The sequence below is a fragment of the Cupressus sempervirens genome, chromosome 11 (assembly GCF_028749045.1).
Source record: "Cupressus sempervirens isolate cs-2001-9-10 chromosome 11, ASM2874904v1, whole genome shotgun sequence".
Taxonomy (NCBI): Eukaryota; Viridiplantae; Streptophyta; class Pinopsida; order Cupressales; family Cupressaceae; genus Cupressus; species Cupressus sempervirens.
The window spans coordinates 120,703,190-120,725,311 of NC_143128.1; positions in this window are offsets into that span (position 1 = coordinate 120,703,190).

Genomic DNA, 22,122 nt, shown 5'->3' on the forward strand with positions numbered 1-22,122 from the left:
ACACCTTTTGGACATGAATCAAACTAAATTGTTTAAAAAATTTGTAGATGGTAAGGTGTTAACTATTACCATTAGTCAAAGATCTTTTGAAAAGTACAAACCATGGTATGTAAGGATTAACAAGGAAAGAATCACATATTGTTGCAAAACTCATATTCAATTTTGTTACCATTATGATGCATTTTGATCTATGCCTAGTACCATGCATAGTAAAGAAATGTTGCAAAAATGTGGTATAAAAATACTACCTCAAACTATAAAGGATTTCATATCAGGTTTGTTTTATAAGCCACCTAATGATCGATACTTTCTTTTCAATGCATGTCTTTTTGGTACATATGATATGTGTGTCAATATTTCTTTGTTAGATGAATGTTTGCATGAAAATGTTTTGACTAGTTTTGGACAAGAATTAGTTGATGTACAAGGATTCAAAACTATTGAATATCCATTGAAGGATGGGAAGATTGGAAGAAGGTGTGATCTAGTTATAGATAAAGGTAGTTTTCATGCATTTATGAATGAGTTTAAGAGTGTGATCATACCAAAATATGTTAAACACTCTCAATATGCTAGATGGCTTGATGGACAATTTAGTATATGTAAGAATAGATTTTAAATTGGTCCTATACTTTCAATTATTGACTTTGCAAAGAACTACACACTTGCACCACAAGATGAGGTACAACAACAATATTACAATTTAGTGCAAGTAACAACTTATGTTCATATAGTTTATAAGCATGCACTTGATAGTACAGAGGAGGATCAAAAAATATAGAGAGAGTACCATTTTTATACAAGTGATAATAAACTTCATTCATCTAAGTTTGTCCAATATTGTTTTAAGGTCTTTTATGATAATTTAAAAGAGACAAATTCAAATGACACAACATTGGATATGGTCAGATAATTGTATAGGACAATTCAAGAATGCTAGAATGCTCTATTGGTTGAGTAGGACACATGGACAAACTAATATCCAACATGTGTGGAGTTTTTTTGAGGCTGGACATGATAAAGGAGAACGTGATGGTGCCGGTGCATGCATGAAGAGAGCTCTTAGTAGAGAGCAATTTAAATTTGAGGAAAAAGCCAAATTCAAAAATGCACATGAGATTGTTGAATGTTGTAACAAATATTTATACATAGGATCAAGCGAGAACTCTATAATCAAACATTTCTTCTACCTAGTTGAAGAGAAGAATATCCATTCAAGATATGACTATGATACAATTAGTGGGTTAGCTAAATGGCATATATTTAGGAGTTCAAATTCTAACACTTGGACCATATGGACTAGGGAGCTTTCTTGATTTTGTTAGTTTTGTCTTGCAGGTGAATGGAAAGAATGGAAGAATACAAAATGGGTTGAAGATTGGCAACAAAATCATTAGTACCCAATAACACATATTTTCAAGATGATATAGTAAATGAAGGCCTGAATGCTACTTTTGTATCATAAGACTGTGGTCATATTTCAAATCTCATAAAACGTGGTATGCACAATTTAATTAGATTTTGTTATGATCATGCTTCAATTTATATTATTTATTTATGTACATGTCTTTAACATATTATTTATATATGTACACATGTGATTAAAGTGTTTATGTACTTTATCTTATCTTGTAGGTGTCATGCCCAATTATATAGGGCAAAAACACAACAATTTTTTTTTAATTTAAAAAAGTGATAATAGTATTAAATGTAATAAATGAGTATATGAATAGAATCATTTAACTTCTTCAAACACAAGTATAATTATGAAATTTAAGTATAGCTCAAATGTGAATTTTTCTTAACATATTTTAAACTTAATTTGCATAACTTGATATATATCATTATGTCACCTGATTAACCTCAATCAAATGAATACGATTTCAAAACATAAGAATGACATAGGAAGGTGAAACATCATTTTATCCATTTAACATAAATCAAGTGAATGAAATTTTGAAGTATATAATATCAGAGTAAGATAAAACAACATCACATCTAATTTCAAGTAAACATATGCAAAAACTAAAATACCAAAAATATCATATGCAAAAAACATTACTGAACTTTTTAATCAATCTATGCGGTTTAGTCATTTCTCATTTATTTTATTGAACCACCTGATTCAAAGGATCCACCAAGAAAGAACCAAGAAGAAAACATGACTTCGTAGCCATTTCAACAAAGAGTTAAATATAACATTTTTACACAGGATTAATATCCCGAAGAGGAATCTTCCAACAAAAATGAATTTCAATAACAATTCTAAATTTCTTCCTAGCTCCACAATAAGGAAACCATTACAAAGTTTGTAACATATCAAGATGATCATGGAGAGAATGAAAACAATCAATCATAACATGAAGACAAAATCAAACATTCACTCCCATCATGGTTTGCACAATAGGTTCGTCATTGAACTAGACTAGGGAGAAGGTGGATTTTTCCAACAGGAGACATTGGCCACAATGTCATAACATATGCCCTTTTAGGGTTAAAATCTCAAGAACTTCCATTCTTTTCCACATATGCCCTTTTGGGGTTGATATCACAAGGACATTCATTCTTTTACTTTTCAAATTTCAAAACTCAAACACATGGTTTGTGCTGACAAGTAGGGGCCCATAACACCCTACTCTCTTTCCCTCTTCTTGTCCTTAGAAGAGACTCTGCACTGTTGGAGTCCAACTAAAGACCTCCTCTTGTACATGGCCACTTCTGCCCTATCTAAGGGTGAGTAATGCCAATACAACCCATAAAATCTCTTTGAAATTCAAAGCAAAATACAAAGAAAAAATATTTTAAAAAACCTATTTCAATTCCTCCCAAACATACTCAACACACATATGAACATATAAATGCAAACACAATAACTTAAGCATAAACACAACATGAACAACATGAGTTGAGGGATTCCTACCTTTGAAATTGAGTTATGGAAAATGAACCAATTTGAGATGAGCTTGCTTTCCTCTCCTTCTCCTACAATTTTGAATTCCACTCTAAAACTAGAGGTTGGGTGAACACTCAAACCCTCTCAAAAATGCCTCTAAAAAGTAATAACTCCCCCACTTGCCTAAAATTTTTAGAGGCTTCTAACTCAACTAGACCTAAGGCTAACCTCAAGGTGGAGTTAAAGTTATCCAACTCATGATAGAAACAATCAATTTTTGCAACAAAGCAAAAATGGGGTTTTTGAGTGACCATAAAAGTCAACAAAAGGGGCTAGGGGGGTGGAAAATGCCCCCAACCCATACCCATACCCCTTGGGTACTTAGATTTCATGATTTTAGGCCTTTAGGATTGATTAGGGACCTATCAAAAGCTTTAAAAAAATTAGGACTTTCTAAAAACCTTTAGAAATGCAGATTACTCACTAATCCTAATTAGGGTAATTAACTTTGATTACTCACTAATTAGAAAAAAGGTAACTAACCTAATCTAACATAGATCTTTAGGTTGCTTAGTTAACCCTAACTTTCACGCTAGAATGCATATATAATTCACAAGTGTCAAGCGACACTATAACATCACTATTATGAAACATTAACATTTAATGATTACAAAATGATGCATTCATTCAACTCACGATACAAATAAAATATGAACAATAGAGTCTACATCTTTTATTAGACTCAACCCTAGTTTTCACAAATGGTACATAGGGTTCAATTTTGTTTTTCCATTAGATTTCTTGGCTAATAAATCTTGCACACTCATTTCACACATCTGTAGCTCAAGAAATCACATGCATGTATATTTAAAACTTATTTGGATAGTCACATAAATCTTTCATTTAAATAAACCTTTCTAATTTTGACACACACTTTTAGTCATCAGTAATTACATAACCAATATAACATAACTCTATTCATTAATTTAGATTAAAATACTAGGATGATCATCATTAGGCATGCATATACCTAACATCATAAACATCACCAATTAAGGAATACTAAACTATCTGAATGCATATAACCTAATCATCGAGGTACCATAATCAATAATATCATCATCAAGTGAAACACCTTGTATCATTGTTAGTGCAAATTAATGTTTAAATAGTCGAGATAACATAGTAGGTCTCCAATCACTAAGTATTAAAACATGGATGTATCTATTGGTCTTAATTTTCATTAGGAGATCTAAAACATAGAACATTACTCCATATCCATTCTAAACTCCTACAATAGATTTAATAGAGAAATTCATATTTAATAAGTACGTGCGAGCTGGAATCTTACAGTAGGACATGTTTATGATGTTATTACACCTAATGATAAAGATGAACAGAGTGAGCAAAGGCTATCTATATGTGTGGAACCTAAGAAAAAATTGATATGTCATCAAGTAGACGATGATGGTTTTGAGTATCCAATTGGGTCACTTATTGTAGCTGGCACCTGGCTACGTAGATACCTAACAAGAAGAAATGGTTTACCAACATTTGAAGACTACCAATCTAAAAGGAAGATTTTACACTATTCTTATTTGGTTGTGACAATGAATATCAAATTAGAAAGATACAAAGGGAGACCCGCCAATAAGGTATCATAGACAATTTTAATGGATGAGCATGAGATAATCATCAATGCATTGCAAAAGAGAGAGGATGCAAATGGTATAGTGGGATGACTACATTTAAATCAAACACATGTAAATTTTTTCTTTATTGTGCTATTTTTATATATGTACTTATATAATTTAATTACATGTATGTATGCATTGTCAATAGCAATTTAGAGAACTTATATATACCTCTTATTCATGTCTCAATTACAATTTATGCAAATTCAAATGTTAAGGTGGATCAAATATCAACATCATGTGCAATTACACATAGTGAGTACGTACAAATTACAGATATTTAAATAGTTCAGAAAGCTCATATTAATTTATGCTTTTATTAAAATGTATTTTTGTTTTATAATTTTATTTTATAGGACCTCATGTGAAGAAATGTGTTGAACTAGTTTTATACTTTGAATTCACTTCTATAAATATGTCATTGACATTGTCTTAGATATATTGTGAAACATGTTGTAAACATTTAAAAACATGAGTTTACTTATATTTGAAAGTTAAAGATGTGCACTTGATATTATAAATTAATTGTCAATTCAAGTAATGACCTCCTATTTTTTCCATTACTTTTACATTCAAACATGTTTAAATTAATGTTTGTATATATAAATAGTTAAAATTATTGTTCATGTACCATATACTTGCAAAATGTGTCATAACATGAATAAAATATGTCACAATAAAGAAAATTATTTGAATATTTACAACATGATCTAACATAATAATGTATACTACATACACTAGCATGATAAGAAGCCATTAAAAAATAGTACATGGTCTAACATGTCATAACATAATCTATGAAGTCAAAAAATACATATAATATAGTTAAATGTCCTAAAACAAAGTGTATCAAAATAAACAATGTGTCCTAAAAACACAATCTAAAGGTGCCAAAAAGACCTAATCTATCTGATCTACAATCCTCTTATTCCACGTGAAGAGGACTTAGATGGATCATCCTATGTAACATGAGTTGTCTCATCATGTGGGACACCCCATGAGGTAGATGGATTATCATGTGTAACATGAGGTGTCTCATCATGTACATGCTTAATTGAAATGGGTTTCAAAATCTAGCTTGCAAATATATTAAATATTCACTACATAATAAAAATAATACCACATGAAATGGGTGTCCCTCTGTAATGGGAGGAGGTGCACTATGAAAGCTACCAAATGCGGTAGTCGTGAGGGCCTATAATTTACAATACATGCATTTTTAAGATTTGATAAAGAGCATAATGAACTATGTATGTACATAAATCACAATACTAACCTCAAAGGATGATGTAGGTACCTCCATTTGGCTTAGTCCTGTACTCTCAACAAAACTCATGGTGATTTATAGTCCTAAAATTATGGATGCATAAACGTTGAGTCAAAATTATATATACATGAATTACAAAGTATGTAAACTAAAAAGTACATAATTTGTACACTACATTTTTTAAAAACATGTATATATATCATACTTGAGTAGTAACCATTGTCATAGATGTGTCTAAAGATAAGCTAGCATGATTATCATCAGCATGTCTCACATGGTCAAAAGATGGAGTCAAAAATAAACTATACTGCATATATGGATAAGCAGGATAAGTATGATCCATCTCTTGTTCATAAGTTCAAAACACATAAAATTATGCACATGGATCAAATTTGTTTAGATTATTAGTTAATAACAATGAACATACATAAAAATAGTACAAATTATTTGTCTTGAGTCAAAATTTCATACCGTAGGTTTTTGAGGTTGTGCCTCAGTGGTCAATGGATCAAGACTTATACTGACATCAAACTGTATAGTAGCCGACAATCCCTACAAAATCAAATAAAAAGAACATATGAGCACACGTTACTAAATTTGAGTTTGAATGTACATTTTTAAAGTGTAATTCAAAGTGCATACCATATGAGGGATGCCAACATCTGTAGGTCTTCAAAAAAGACTATATTACCTCCTAGGAGGAACAGTCTCATCCATCCTCTATTATTTCAAAATCAACATACATTAATATCGTTAAAAAAATTACACAAGTATGTAGAAAGTAAATAATTATGTACTTTATATTTAAATTTTAATTAAATTTTTACCTACTGCTCTTGACTGTCTCTGGGTTCTCCCTGCATGAGGTCAACAAATGATGACACATTAATATCATCACCACCATCACCATGGGCAGCATATACATCATCATCAAAATCATAATGATCATCATGTGCCATATCAACATCACTCTGGGGGCCTCTTCATATATCTCCATAACTAGTACAAATGTGTCCAAGTGGATGAATATCTCTTTCCTGCATCTACTACTCTACTAAATTTCCCAAAAGGGCACTCAATGAGGTAAGAGTAGATGGCACTACTTGATGATGGTGTGGCACTAGGACAACTAGTGTAGGAAGAGGTACAAGAGGCTGAGGCCATATGAAATTTCTCATTCTATCACTTAGCTTTGCCCCAGGTCTATCGTGAGACATCCCTCCACCAACCCCTTGAAATGATCTAATATCAAAGTAATTGGATTTCAAACCCAATTCAAAATCAGCCCATAGTTTCCTAAGGAAGTACATGGGCACCTCATGATTAGCGTGTGGTGGATGGTCAAATATCATCCACCATTTCTTCCAAAAGTGTCTAGATATATGTGGATGCATGCATCATCTAATAGAAATGTGAGGCTTCTTCTCATTAATCTCCTAACCCATCTTAGGGTTTACAAAATATCTTTTAAAATGTCATTTAACTATTTTGAGGTTATGGACCTCTCTATACGATAGGTCATCAGAATAAAAGGCACGCATGTTTTGCCTCCATAATCTAAAACTATCAATATCAGAATCCAAATGTTGTATAGAGTGAACAATGCCTTGCATGCTATCTGCAAGGTGTATTAGGTGAGGAGGGAGGTGGGCCTCACACCTGATAGTCTAAATATCTTGCATGAGGTTGCTAAGATTACACCTCATTCTCTCCCACAAATCCTCTATGGTAGGTGCTCAAGGAGGACTAGGTGGACATGGAGATGGGGGTGGAGGTGGAGGTGGAGGTGGAGGTGGAGGGGGCAGAGGTAGGGTGGGGAGTGGGTGGGGGTGGGTCCATCAAATATAATCTGCATATATGTTTAAACAACATAAAAGATCACAAAATTACTATTTAATAAAATAAATATAAAATATAAATTAAATATAAATGCATAGATCTTTAAAACCATATCAATTAAATAAATAAAGTTAAACATTTAAGTAAACTTTAATGTTAAGGCTAATTGAACATTATACCAAATTTAAGCCTAATAATAAAATAATACCCCAAAAAACTATATCAATAAATCAACTTAAATGTGAATTCTAAAAATATCTTATATAAATATGTTTATGATTATGCCTTAGAAAATTTGTATGATTAAGGATCAATATTAAAACAATTAGGATTGAATATAAAATATTAACATTATCAGATTTCCACAATTTATAAGTAAATGTGAGTATATTTTTGGATTCGATTTTGTGTTTTTAGCAACACTCCTTTCTTCTTTTTCTATTCTTACACTCTCTCTTCCTAATGATGGAAAGAGGGGTTGTTGATGGGTTCAAAGACATTTGGTGAAGTTATTAGGGATCAAGTCTTTTTGAGTGCAATGTGTCAACATCATAAGAGATGAGCTTTAAATCGTGCTTGATGCAAATTTGACAAAGGGAGCACCCTCTGTCATTAGCTCTTAGTCGAAGAGGTTTTTCTTGTGGCTCATGCTCCCATATTTGATAGGTACACTTCTACCTGTTATAAAATCCCCCATCCAAGAAAAGGGGAGGTTGGAGGCTAGAAATAAATAATAAAAATGACATGTGGTTTGAATAGTAGGCATCAAGGAATAATATCAAGGGTATTGGGTGTGGTAGAGAAAGTCCTTGGACAAATCTTAACACCACAACCTTGGGTTTTTGAATTCTTCATCTCCACAAATATGGTGTCACTTCAGGTGATATTAAAAAATGTGTTGAATCATAAAAAAAATTTTTATGTTGGTATTTATCTTGTGACTTAATGGCCTTTTATAATTTATGAATTATTTTGGACTTAATTATAAAAGGCTATGATCATGTATCTACCAATATTTTTCTCGACCAATAGGTGTACTTATACTTCCTATTAATAGAATGTTCACTCCAATTCATAGAATAAATTAATAATTTATTTTTAAATGATCAAATTTGGTTTCAAATGTTTGGTAGAATATACTTTAAAAATAGAGTAGGCACTCTTATAATTAAATTATAAATGTAAAATTGTGATTTTTTTGGTATTTTCAAATTGAAAGATTTTTATAATTATTTTTAAAGTATAATTTTCCTTCCAATTTCATTAATTATTATAGTTGAAATCTCAAAGTACCAAATATCAATATTAACTATATTACAATTTATATTAACAAAGGATGGAGTTGTGTCTAACTTGATGTCATATCATATATGTTGTCACAGTTCAAAGATAATGATGGGAAATTTGTATGCTCAAATATTCAATCAAACAAGGAGGAGTTAAGGAGCATTTTAAATTTATATCAAGCTTCACTCATTGCATTTCCTAAGGAGCAAATTTTGGACAATACTAAGAATGTGTATCAAAAAGTGGTGTTTACTTATAGGCAAGTTCATGTTTGATTACTAGATCACAATTATGTTTTGGGTAAATGTCATAGTAATAGTTAGGGTGATAACAAGATCTTAGTTGGAAGATATTATTGGATGTCCATCTATTTTTCCTTCTTATGGAAGATTGGATTCTTTGTCAAATTTATGACACTCTAGCTATGTCCAATGTGAACAAACCTCATGCTAAAAGAATCAAACAAAAATCTAAAGATGAAATCCATATCAATTGAAATATATTATCGACATAAATTATGGCAAAAAGTTAAGTCCTACATATTGTGTGGAGAAATTAAAAGAATATTTAAATCATATTTAAATATTAATATCAAGAGTAATATTAACAAATTAATATAATTAGATTATAAGTGTACAAAATAAGTTTTTCTTGAAGTACTATTTTATAGTTTATCATTTAAGATTTAATATTTCTTCAACCCAATTTAAAATCATTAAATGAAGTTTTCAAACCTAGGATTAAGATTACTTTCCATTATGGACCTACTGTTATGGTTACCTGGCTAGGGATCAAGTGTTAGGTTTAAGATTTGAAGTTACAATTAGAATTAGGGTTTAAAATTTAGGATTAAGTTTATTAGTGATTAGGTTTAGGCTTAGATTTAAGTTTGTCAATTTTAATTATATAATTTGGTTAAAATTTTAATCAGTGTTAGGGTTAGGCTTAGAATTATGGTGAGAGTGAGACTTTACATCAAGATTAATAATATGTTTATGGTTAGTGTGTAGTTTTATTCAAAAAGTTATAGTTATAAGGTAAGGGAGCATGTTATGTAATGCCCAGCCAAGGGATCCAAAGAACTAACCTAAAGTTTTACTAAGTAAGCAATAACATACAATAATACATAAGAAAACATAAGAGATTACATTCCTTAAGGATCCCAAGACATTGAGTCACATTTAATTTTTAAATAATTATTACTAGAAGTAAAATAAATAACACATCCAGATGAAAGAATAACTACAAGTTCAATCCATTTAAATAATATACATTTGTTTTGAACGCCACTTGGCATTAATTTGGAATGCACAATCATCCACTGTACATGTCACAGGGTATGAAAGACTGCAAGAATATACATTTATAAAATAGATTACATCATCCCTTTCTAATCCATGAAACAAAGTACAATACAATAAGTAGAATCATTAAATACTTAGTTTTATGTTTAGGGTTTAGATTAAATTAATTGAGTAGTTATGGTTAGGTTGAGGTTAGACTCAAGAATATAGTTAGTTTTACTTTCTTTTTTATATGGTTTACAAATTAATTTATAATTAATTACTATTTAGTTGAAATAAATATAAAATATTGAATGTATTTACATGTTTAAACTATCTAATTTACATTTATCTAATCATTCAACATTGTAATTTTTATTAAATACATTGAAACATCTAAAATAATAATTTTTAAATGAACATCTATAAATTTTTAAAATTAAAATATATGAAAATATTTAAATGAACAGATAGAATAATCTAAAAATAATACTATTAACAATGGAAATTTACAATTTTACATATTAAAAGTGAAAAAAAATTTAATTAATTGACAAAATTATAGTGTAAAACTGAAAATAATGAAATAAAACAGTAGAAATCAAAGTAAAATACCTAGTACACCAAAAAAGAGGAATAGGGGTTAGTAGAATTCTGAAAATGAGCTCTCGTATCTTGCTAAAATTGGGCTCACATTTTGCAAATAGTAAAAATGAACAAAAAAACCCCAAAAAATTGGCTTTTGTAGTTTTTTGAAGTCGGGTACCCAATTTTTAAAATATTGGGTACCAAATTCAAAATTGGGTACCAAGTCTCATTCCACGGAATTGCGACCCAACTTTGTGTCTTACCCACTCTCTAAACTAATATTATTTTAAAAAAATTAAATGCTATTAAAAAAGTTTCTGCCTCCTATAATGTTTTTCTCTCCATTGTGATATCATTGTACAGAGCATGACTAGAATTTGACAGCCACCTTGCTTGTCATATGATTTTTTTAAATTATTGTTAATTTACTTTAATGACTTACATTTTACCTTTTAAGAAAAAATTCTAATTATCAATTTTTTAGTTTATAAGTAATTTAACAAATCACTAATATTATAAATTAATAGCAATTATAACAACATTCTAAATTTATAGCAATACTTTATAAGATATAGAAACATATACAGAAAAATCATATATAAATAGATTTCTTTTTCTATATAAACATATATAATATAAAATAATATATATTTATGAGGCATATATATTATAAATATCAAATCTTAAGTTGCCTATAACAAATATTGACATTTAGTAATAAATATAGTTATTTTTTGATAGTTTAATTTTTTTTCCTTATTAAAATATACAATTCAAAAGTGCAAAACTCCAATAGTAAAAGAAATCGTGTCGTTTTTGCTTTTGTTTGTAATTAACTAGAATGGCAAACTATGTAGTATCATTTGGTTTCTATTTCAATTTTTTACTACTCGATGATTTGTAGGTCAATATTATAAATATATTTAAAATTCTGATAAGATGTTTTTATAAATATTTGAACATAATTTTTGGAAGATCAATGTTTTCATGTTTATATTTAAATTTTGTAAATATATTTCTCCATCATTTAAATTTTAATATTTAATTCAAAATATTATTATCTTTAAAGAGCAAAAACTATTTTGTGTATTTAATAAACAACACTAGAAAATAAGTTAGATAAATTTAAAGATGTAAGTTGTAAATTATGTTTTGGGTGGGTGAATTTTTTGTACAATTGTAGAAATTCAAATTAGATAACTACTTAATTGATGTAGTGATTTTTGTATTGTCTATGATCTTTTGATAAAGTATCTTTATGAAAACATAAACATTTATTAGTGTCAATAATGTTGAATGTGCAAATTTATTTGACTAGGTCAAAGAGTGACACAAGATGTAGAATGGAATTTTGATAGAAAAACTCAATCAGAATCAAATCCAAAAGCAATAAAAGATGTCCTATAAAGAAATTTGTGAAATCAGTGTTAAGTTCAAAGAATTTTTTTCAGCCATTAGGAAGCACTTATATTTCTTTGCAATATTTTGCATTTTGATGATCATTTATATACAGATGAAAAACAACTTAACATAATCAAGTCCAAAAGTAATGTCAAAACTTGAGATGGAATTTGTTTTTCTTGGTAAAAAATATCTCTCAAAAGAATTTAAAGTGTCAAATTAAACTAAAATGCCCATCGAGAAAAAGACAATAAATCTCAATTAAGTGTCATATTGGATGAAGAAGAAAATGAGGAGGATAGCCAAGAAGAAATTAAAGCTTGATAAAATAGAATGAAAATGACAATGGTGCAAATGATACTAGCTAGAATTTTTTTCCAAAGCCAGGGCACATCAACTTGAAGGTGACCAAGAGAAACACTCAAAATATTGTGGTATGGTATTGGAGTACATTATGAAGCATCACTAATACTTTGAGCCTTTCTTTTCTCAAAAAAATCTCATGAATTTTGAAGAATACTATGAACAAATAGCAGAAGAAGTGAGATTTATGTAGCCTCCATGGTGACTCTAACTAACATTCATGTACACCATTTAAAGGGCCATGTATCCCCAATCTACAATTTTGATCACTCAAATACTCCCACATTCCATGTCACATATGATGATGGAAACCACTGGAATAGTTTTTACTTCATCAATAACAATGTCAACGACCCATACTTTTGGAGGAGGATAATGAAAATGCAAACCATAATGACCAAGAGCTTATAAAGTTCATTATGGATGAAAAATGGCACAAATATATTGGAAAAGCTTATGAAGAGGATAAATTATTGAAAAGATAGGATGGAGGAAACATCTATCAAGGTGTATTCCATGGGTACCAAGGAAGAGAAAATAATAAAGCTAAAAATTATCTTAGCAATATTTTACTAGGCACACAAAATGTTATAAGAAAACTTTCCATGTGAGCACTACAATAGCAACATTTGATATACATAAGACTATCATCATAACCCTTGCAACCTTGAAAGATGCAAGTGCTAGTTATATTAAGTAAGAGAGCTTTCCAAAAGTTGATAGAAAACTATGTTTCCAATTATTACTAAATATTTGTCCTAGTAAATTTCAGTTTAAATAATAAAGTTAAAAAAAGATTATAAATTTAGTTTCATAGATTTATCAATGGAACCAATTTGAACTCTTTAAAATTTAAATCACTGAAGATAGTATTATATTAAATTTATATCTTATCAAGTTTAGGTGGTTTAAACCTTTTGTTGCATGGTATTACTTTTATATAGCATAATTATATATATAGGTCTTGTGATTTTATAAATAAATAAATAAACAAGAAATTATGTCTAATTGAACTAAAAAATTTAATTTTAATTTAAAAAAAATAAAAAATGGTATGTGTGTTTTTATCCACACTAAAATGTGGATATGATTATTTTCCTCATTTGTTTTGAATAGCAACTTTCCTATTCATTCCAAATTGTTTGTTATCTCTAATGGTCTCATAGGGATACAAGTCCTAAGATAGCAACAATTTTCTATAAGTCTAACATCTTCAAATCTTTTTTGGTCACTATAAAAACACCTCTTGAACAATAGTAAGGGTCATAACTTCTTTTTCGTCTCCTATTGAATCCTACCACCAAGACTAGCATTATATTCACCTTAACTCTTCTCAATTCAACCTCACAACTGCTAGGAAATCACCAATATTTTGCTACTAACATTCAGTAGATATTTTTTGAACTTTAAACATTATTAGCACAATCACCTCTTTATCACTATGTCAGACGGTCTGTAAGTTCATATCAATCTACAAATTCTTGGTAGAATAGATGCCTCTTGTAATTAAGAAAAAAACATTATTTATTGACATTTATAACATTAGCACTAAGAAATATAAAATCTTATTAGTAAAAAACTTTTTAAAAAATGTTAATGTTTCACTTGCTAATTGAAAGCTCATTAAAGATTGTAACCACTTTTTGAAACAACTAAGTAAAATTTCTTAATGAGCAAGCCTCGGGCCCCTCTCCCCTCTTCCTTCCAAATATTCATGTTGCCCTCACAATATAATTGAGCATACTAATTTTACTAAGAAATAATCCAACTTTTGAAATTCTTTGGGTCAATGGATATAGACAAACTTACAACACTAATTTTAGACCAAAAAAAAAATACAAGTGCAAAAGCCAAAAAGATACTTAATGAAAGAAGCATTGCAAATACTTTCAGATAATAAGAATGATTAAGGTTTTTTGCAGTGAGAAAATATATTTGCTTTCTATGTTTGAGAGTTTATATTTTTCATATATGTCAATAATTTTATAGCTGTGTAATTCGTTGAATAGACTAAATTTAGTTAGATATAATAAATTTATTTGAATTTGAATTATATTTTATATAGTAGTTGATTAGTAAACTAAAAAGATTGTACATGACACTTGTTTAAAATTGTCATTAAATGTTAAATTTTGTTTTATTTTTTTATCTACATTTGAAAAAAATTTGAGTCTCTTTGAAAATTGTTAGTATTTTAGAGAGGGTTATACATCTAAAATTAAATAATACACGCATATTTGAAAAAAATAATTTAAAAATTTGTTCTAAGCATTTCATAATTTAACAAATAATAGATAGTCTTTTAAATTTCAGCAATTTTTTTTTGAAAAATTCAATATATCATTATGAAATTGATTGAAACAAACATTTACTTGAGTTTGTTTAATCCTTATTTGAACATTTTCCCAATGTTATTAAGGAGCATTAAAATGATTAGAGATAAGAACCATTCAACATAAAGTTGATAAGTACGAGTTAATGCCACCAACTTAGTTGACAAGTGTTAAGTATATGCATTTGCATTAATCATATTATTTTTTACACTCCACCAAATTGAATACATGTTTTTTCACTATATATTAAGCTTATAATAAATCAAATATTTCTATTACTCTTTTAAGAAATACAAATAATAGTTCAAATTTTGATCAACTATCAATAAAGATCAAGTGCAATGCAATAGTACATTACCTACGACAAGTACAATAAATGATAATCCAAATTTTTTATATTAAGAACAAATGATGATCTAAATTTTTAATAACCAACCCCTAACCCAAAAATTACTTAGTTAAAATCAATCTATCTATTAACTCCAACCCACCCCTTTTCTCTTGTAGTGAAATTCTCAATAATATATTAAAACTACTTCAGAAAACACATATATTCTTCTATTGCATCGGGAGTAAACAACGACTAAAACAATGTTAATACTTTCAACATTAGTTGGACTAAAATGCTTATTTACATTGTTACGGATCAACATTTCGAAGTCCCCCATGAAATCACCTACCACGCGTAAATGAATGCACCCTCCACGTAGCAAACCACGCGACACGTGTTACACAGGGAAAGCGAACGGAGAAGATTCAAACTTCTACTCATTTCTATTTCATTCACCAACAAGCTGCATTTAACTTCAGAAACTCTGCGAATTTCAATAGACTCTCATTTGAAAAACAATTCGGGAAACTTAAAGGAATTTGGATCTGGTTTTTGAAGTACTGATGGAGGCGAATAGAAGATCTGGCGCTGAACATTTTTCAGATGAGAAATGTGGTGATTCTTTCGGCTGTTTATAAGTCATGCGAAGACGGAAAATCAGAGGAGAAATCCGTCGTAGAAGTAGAGGGAGAGAAAGAGGATGAAAAGGCGCAGGAAGCTCAAAGCCTTGATGAAATTTTGGCTTTCAGTCGTTCGGTTCTGAAGACCGATTCACTGCTGGAATGAACGAACTGATCGAATTGCCCTAGTTTCTTCATATGCTAGAGCTAATTACTGATTGAGTTGCTCTAATTTCTTGATTTGGTGGAGCAAATTCTATGCTTCAAACCCTCATGTAAACCATTAGGTTTTGCTGGTTTCGTTAGCAAATTTTAAAAAAATGTGACAAATTTTTTTGAAGTGATGGATTATATTTTACAAGTTGAGTAGTAGTTTTTCAGGCTTCTTTCATCATAAATGCTTTAATAAAAAGGAAAGTTAGAATTCAGTTGGACTGGAAACACTTGCCCCTTCACAGTTATTTTTGTGGGAAGTTGAAAGGTTTTTTATCATGTTAAAGCGTTTAGAAGAAGCCTGTTAAGTGCCTTTGAGGTTTCAATATACAAGAAGAAACCAATCTTGATTAGGCCTTAAGATTAGTAAAGGATCTTTCATTATGATCACAATCACTTCACGTAATTTGAGAAGCTAAGGCCTGTGGTTATTATTCTCGAGATATAATGATTCTTAACAATAAAGAACTTAAATAATAATAATAACAAAAATTTGGAAATTAAGTTATTGAAGAACTTTTTAATAAAAATATAAAAAACAAAATTAGTAATGTGTAGTGATAAAGAAATTAGTAATAGGAATATTAATAAAATAATTATGTATTAGAGTTAATGTTTAAATTTATAATTAATAAAGTATTTTTAAATATTGAGTATAATATTTATTTATTTTATAGGTATTTGGCTGAAGTTTAGAATATTTATTATTGTTGATAAAATTAATTAGTATGGTGTGTTAATTACGAGTAGTTCCTAACCAAGACCCTCTTAGGTGCTTAACATCGAGAATAATATTTATATATAAGATTTTTATGTAAAACTTTATATAAATATTTCTAATATTAACATTAGCTTTATAATATTTTTCATTCTCGTTGTTTAAAAAAGATTTTTAAAATAAATATTTTTTGTTTGTAAATATGTTTTAAATTTTCTTGGTTTGAATTTTGGGGTTGAATTATATATGGTCTACACACATTTTCTTTCATAATGATTAATATCTACATTCATTTAAATAATAGTCCATTACAAATAGATATGGATTAACCACTCATCATGAGTGTTGACATTATCACATGGAGGGAAGGTGGAGTTAGGATGAATAATTAGAAACAAAGCTATCAAGAGGACACCTCTTTCAAATATTTTAAGCTATAAGTGAGCTTCCTCTTAATTAAAACTATAATTGGATCAAGTTTAACCATAATATCAATTATAACAAGAAAACGTACAATGAGACTATGAGGTATCATAAGAAAAGCTCCTTGATTTAGATGCTCTTCTCACATTTTTATATGATTCTAAAATATTTTATTTTTATTATCTTTAAATACAATTATCAAACCTATAAATGAACAATATATATAATTCATATTTATAAAAATAATCTATATCAAATTTAACTTGTGAACCAAGCCTAAAATACTAAAATAAATTAAAAAGTGAAAAATCAAAGTGTTAGAAATAATAAAGTCAAAATAAAATAATAATAATAATTTCAAACTTTAGAATTGCATCAAGGATGTTCATTTACCAGCAATCAATGCAAGACAATAGAAATGTCATTGATCATTTGATCCTTTCATTGTTGATCATTGGTATCATGGTGCAGTGCATGCTTTTACATTCATTAGGTTGAAATAAAAACTTTTGCATTTTGGCATTATTTTATCTAAATGTTATTTACCATGTTTTTAATGTTTTTCCTTTATATCCTAAACCTCTTTATAACTATTTCTTTGGACATGTTGCATCTTGTGTAGAAATAAATCATTAAATTGAAGGAGATTTATATTTTAAAAGACATTACTGCTTTGTGAAGTGGAAGAACCTCAATCATTTTCCAATCTAGCCTATATGACGGAAACCTATGACCAAATTCCACGCACTAAGGTAAAGTATTGAAATTGATTAAAGTAACATCCAATTTTATGATATGCTTATACAACTTGACTATACGAAAAAAAACAAAAATCCATCAAATTACTAGACATTGAATTTTAGAAGCTAATACTTTTTTGTCAAAAGAAGACAAACTCAAAAGATAAAATTCACATTATAGTATTGCATTTGACTTGGCCAATTGAGAATTATGTTGAACTTCATCTGAATCTAAGGAAAATTAACATAGAATTTGGAAAATTATGATTAGATAAATAACGAAATCTCTTAGATTTATGGAACATGACAATTGATTCCTCCAGGATGACAATTTTTCCAAGCATTGCAGTCTCATTAGATTTTAGAGTCTCATAGTCTTCCAATATATTTTTTTAATTCTCTCTTTCACTATCAGGAGGTCTTCAAATCTGCCATTTCAAACTTGATCTTTTTCATATAACTTGGCTATGGTACATTATTGTAAGAACCATTTCCTACAGAAAAATTACCACATCATCCAAATACCTAGAAATAAACAACGAAACCCTAGTTTGAAAAGTCAATAATCATTTCATTAACCATAATTGAGAATTGACAAATAGATTAATATTACTAAATGTAATTGCATCACATTATCCAATATCTTGACCTAAATGTCATCCATCAATCAAAATGAATATTGAATAAATACAATAAGGTCATTATAGATACATTATCTATGGTTTATAATTACATCCAAATGATCTTCATAAGATGATTGATTACAATACATCAAATGAAGAGTTAAACAAGGTGCTTCAAACATGTGTCCATCGAGAAGATCCTACTTCATAGCCATCAGACATCATCCATTCACTATTTGAGATGTCAGTTTAGCCTAGGAATTTTTACCATTTCAACCACGAAGTGTTTAGCACCCCAGGGTCCTTCATTACATGAAGAACATCCCGACCCTGGCATGAGAAACCTAGAAACAACAAGAGAATCAAATGGATCTGGTGCAACCATAAAACATACTACTTTCCACTTATGTCTAAGTAGCCTAGTCATAGAATGTGGTAGGGAAAAGACAAAGTAACTATCATATCTACACATATGCAGTATAGTAATTAAAAACATACCTAATCACATGTAGTAAATGAAATAACAACATGCATACATACATACATACATGTGTGCACGCGCGCGCGCGCACGCGTGCAGTAAAATAAAGATGGCTTTGACCAAAGCACTTTTAAAGCTAGATTTAGCTAATAGAAGAAATAATACATATTGTATCCATTATAACATAACTAGTAGGTAGAGAGAAACAAAGCATACTATATTCATCTCCAACCTTGTAATTTAAAGCCACATTACACCCATCCCATGAAGGAGTTAATATTATATTCAGAACAACAATGTGTAAAGGAATTTCAATATAACTCAAAGAATATACACATCTATATTTAGTGTAATAACTTCAGATATGGTACTCAACTTCAATATAATTTATAGAATGTATTCATATTTCAACATAATACAAAGAATGTACTCAGTCATCTTAGCATTAAAATTCAATATTTGAAGCTATGTTTTGAATGAACTCTCAGAAGTCTCTATACATAGGCATACTAATGAAACAAGAAGATATATACTATCCAATTGATCAATTTACAGTTTTGCACCAAAGTTTCATATGCATAACAACAACTTATTTCCTCAATGTTCTAATGATTTGGAAAATAAACTTGTATAAGATAGGAGATACTATTTTTCTCAACAAAATATGTTGGTTCATATGCATCATTTGAGCTTCTAGGGGCACATCTTAACCAAGGTAATTATTTCTATATTCATAAATGACCCAGGCCTTAGTGACATCAATACATATACAAAATTTTCATGCAATTCTTTTGTAATCATGAATAAGCAGTAGTAGGGTTACAACACAGTTTGGTAATGCTCACCTTTATTGTATCATAGTTAAGTTTTTAAATAGTAATCAATTTTACATCAATCTCATGATGTCTTTATGAGATGTACACCAAGTAAATAATATTCTTTTCTAAGAATTATCACATGTATATTGTTACATTTTTAGAAATCAACAAATGATTAGAACCTCAGAGTAATCTCAATTGAATTTGATAGTAAATAATTTCAAAATTTGAGTTAGGTATTCATTTATGATCTTTGAGTGTGTCATACAATGGATGAGTGTGTATATAGTTTCACTAAGTCTCAATTTTCTATCTATTTAGAATCATGTCAGCAATTTACACTGCCTTTATTTTAAGGTTTAATAAGAAATGATTTATTTGTAAGACTGAGGAAGGAGTTGATTCACAATCTAAAAATTCAAGTGTAACAAATGCATCTACTTTCAAATTTATGCCTTACTCCAATTACGGTTTCGAGCCAAATGATAATGTGATGACATTTTCATATACATTGTTTGAAAATAGAAATAACATCATGAAATTTATTTATTTCCATTTCATAAGGCTTAAGGAGATTGTGAGCATATAATTAATGTGGTCTTCACTATTCTGTTTTTTTCCCATGTTGTATGGTGTCAATGGTTCGACGCATCAATGCTCCTACACAAGTGGTGTGGTTTGTATACCATGCACATTTTCTCAGGTTTCATTCACTTCATAGCATATAATAATTTCAAGTCAAAAACCCACATTACCAAGTTCATTCTCATTCTAGTTTCTTCCGCAAGTGCATCTGTTTGTGTGTGCATGTTTTCTCACACCAAAACGATTTGCATGATATAGTATTTTCTTAGCTACTAGTTATATATTTTCATCTAAAAACCATTTGGGTTTTTTTCTTAATCTGTATATTGAATTGAGAAGTTCATCGTTGGTCATTCTATCAAGATTCTGAGTCAACTACTTCTTTTCAAAGAACATTATATGATGTCTTTCCTAGATTTTGCATTTAAACTCCACTAATGATTAGTTGAATGTCAATCGTTGAGTAAGTATTCACAAATTTTCTAGAGGTGGAAAGAAATGGTGCTCAATCTAAGAAAAACAAACATATATAACACCTTTTAATATTTGGGTTTATAACCAACCAATCTATTTTCTTTTTCCATTCTCAAGAATAATTTCCACTTTACCCCCCAAGGTTACTTCAAGATTAGATAAGGGTAAACAAAACAAAACCATATTCACATTTTTAGCATTGTTGTCCCATTTTTAATATGAATAATTCCAACATTATATTCTAAATGTTTTTTTTGTTTATTTATATTTACAAATCATATATCAACATCAGGTACAAATAGCCACAAAATCCTTTACTCTCTTTACTAGCATGTCCCAGTTTCTATCACAAGGGGTTAAAGTAGAGAAATAATGCAAATTACAATATAATAGAATAGAATATGACCACAATTAGACAACATATTGTTAAGTGGTGTATGTAGGCTATCTAAAATATCCAACCATCCACTTCTAAGAAGCTAACCTTCTCTACCTTGACTACACTCCCACCTTGTTGAACTTGCAACCAATCAAACAGTCACAACAATGAACATGGATCAGTAACCATATAGGTATGACATAAGAAGAATTTAATAAGCCACTTACCTTTATGTGAACATATAATGAGATAACATACGCATCATCATTAACATACTCATCAAACATCATTAACATAATCATGGTTTGTAATGAAATGTGGCATTCATCATGCAACACATATCTATGCATCAAATTAACCATTTAAATCATATTAATTAATGAATCACATATTTTTATTAACCATGAGATTAGGATAATTAACTTTAGTTTTTACCTTAATCAATTTTCAAATCAATCGCTGAACAAGTCAATGTTGATGAGCTCACCACATAAGTAGGAAAACTAAGAGTGTCGAAAGGTGAGACATGGCATTCCTCCCAACTAGGAAGAGGATTCATCTTGATGTTAATCAGAAAAAAAGAGCACAAAACATATCCATAACTAATGATTAACTGAAATAGGTAGCAGTCTAAATAAAATGATGAGGAAAGAAATTTGGTAAATCCTTTGTATCATCCCAAGTGGCACTATCCACCACAAATTGGTCTCATTGGACCTTATATTGGAGAATATCCTTGTCTCATACCCAAATGGTACATTTCTCAATG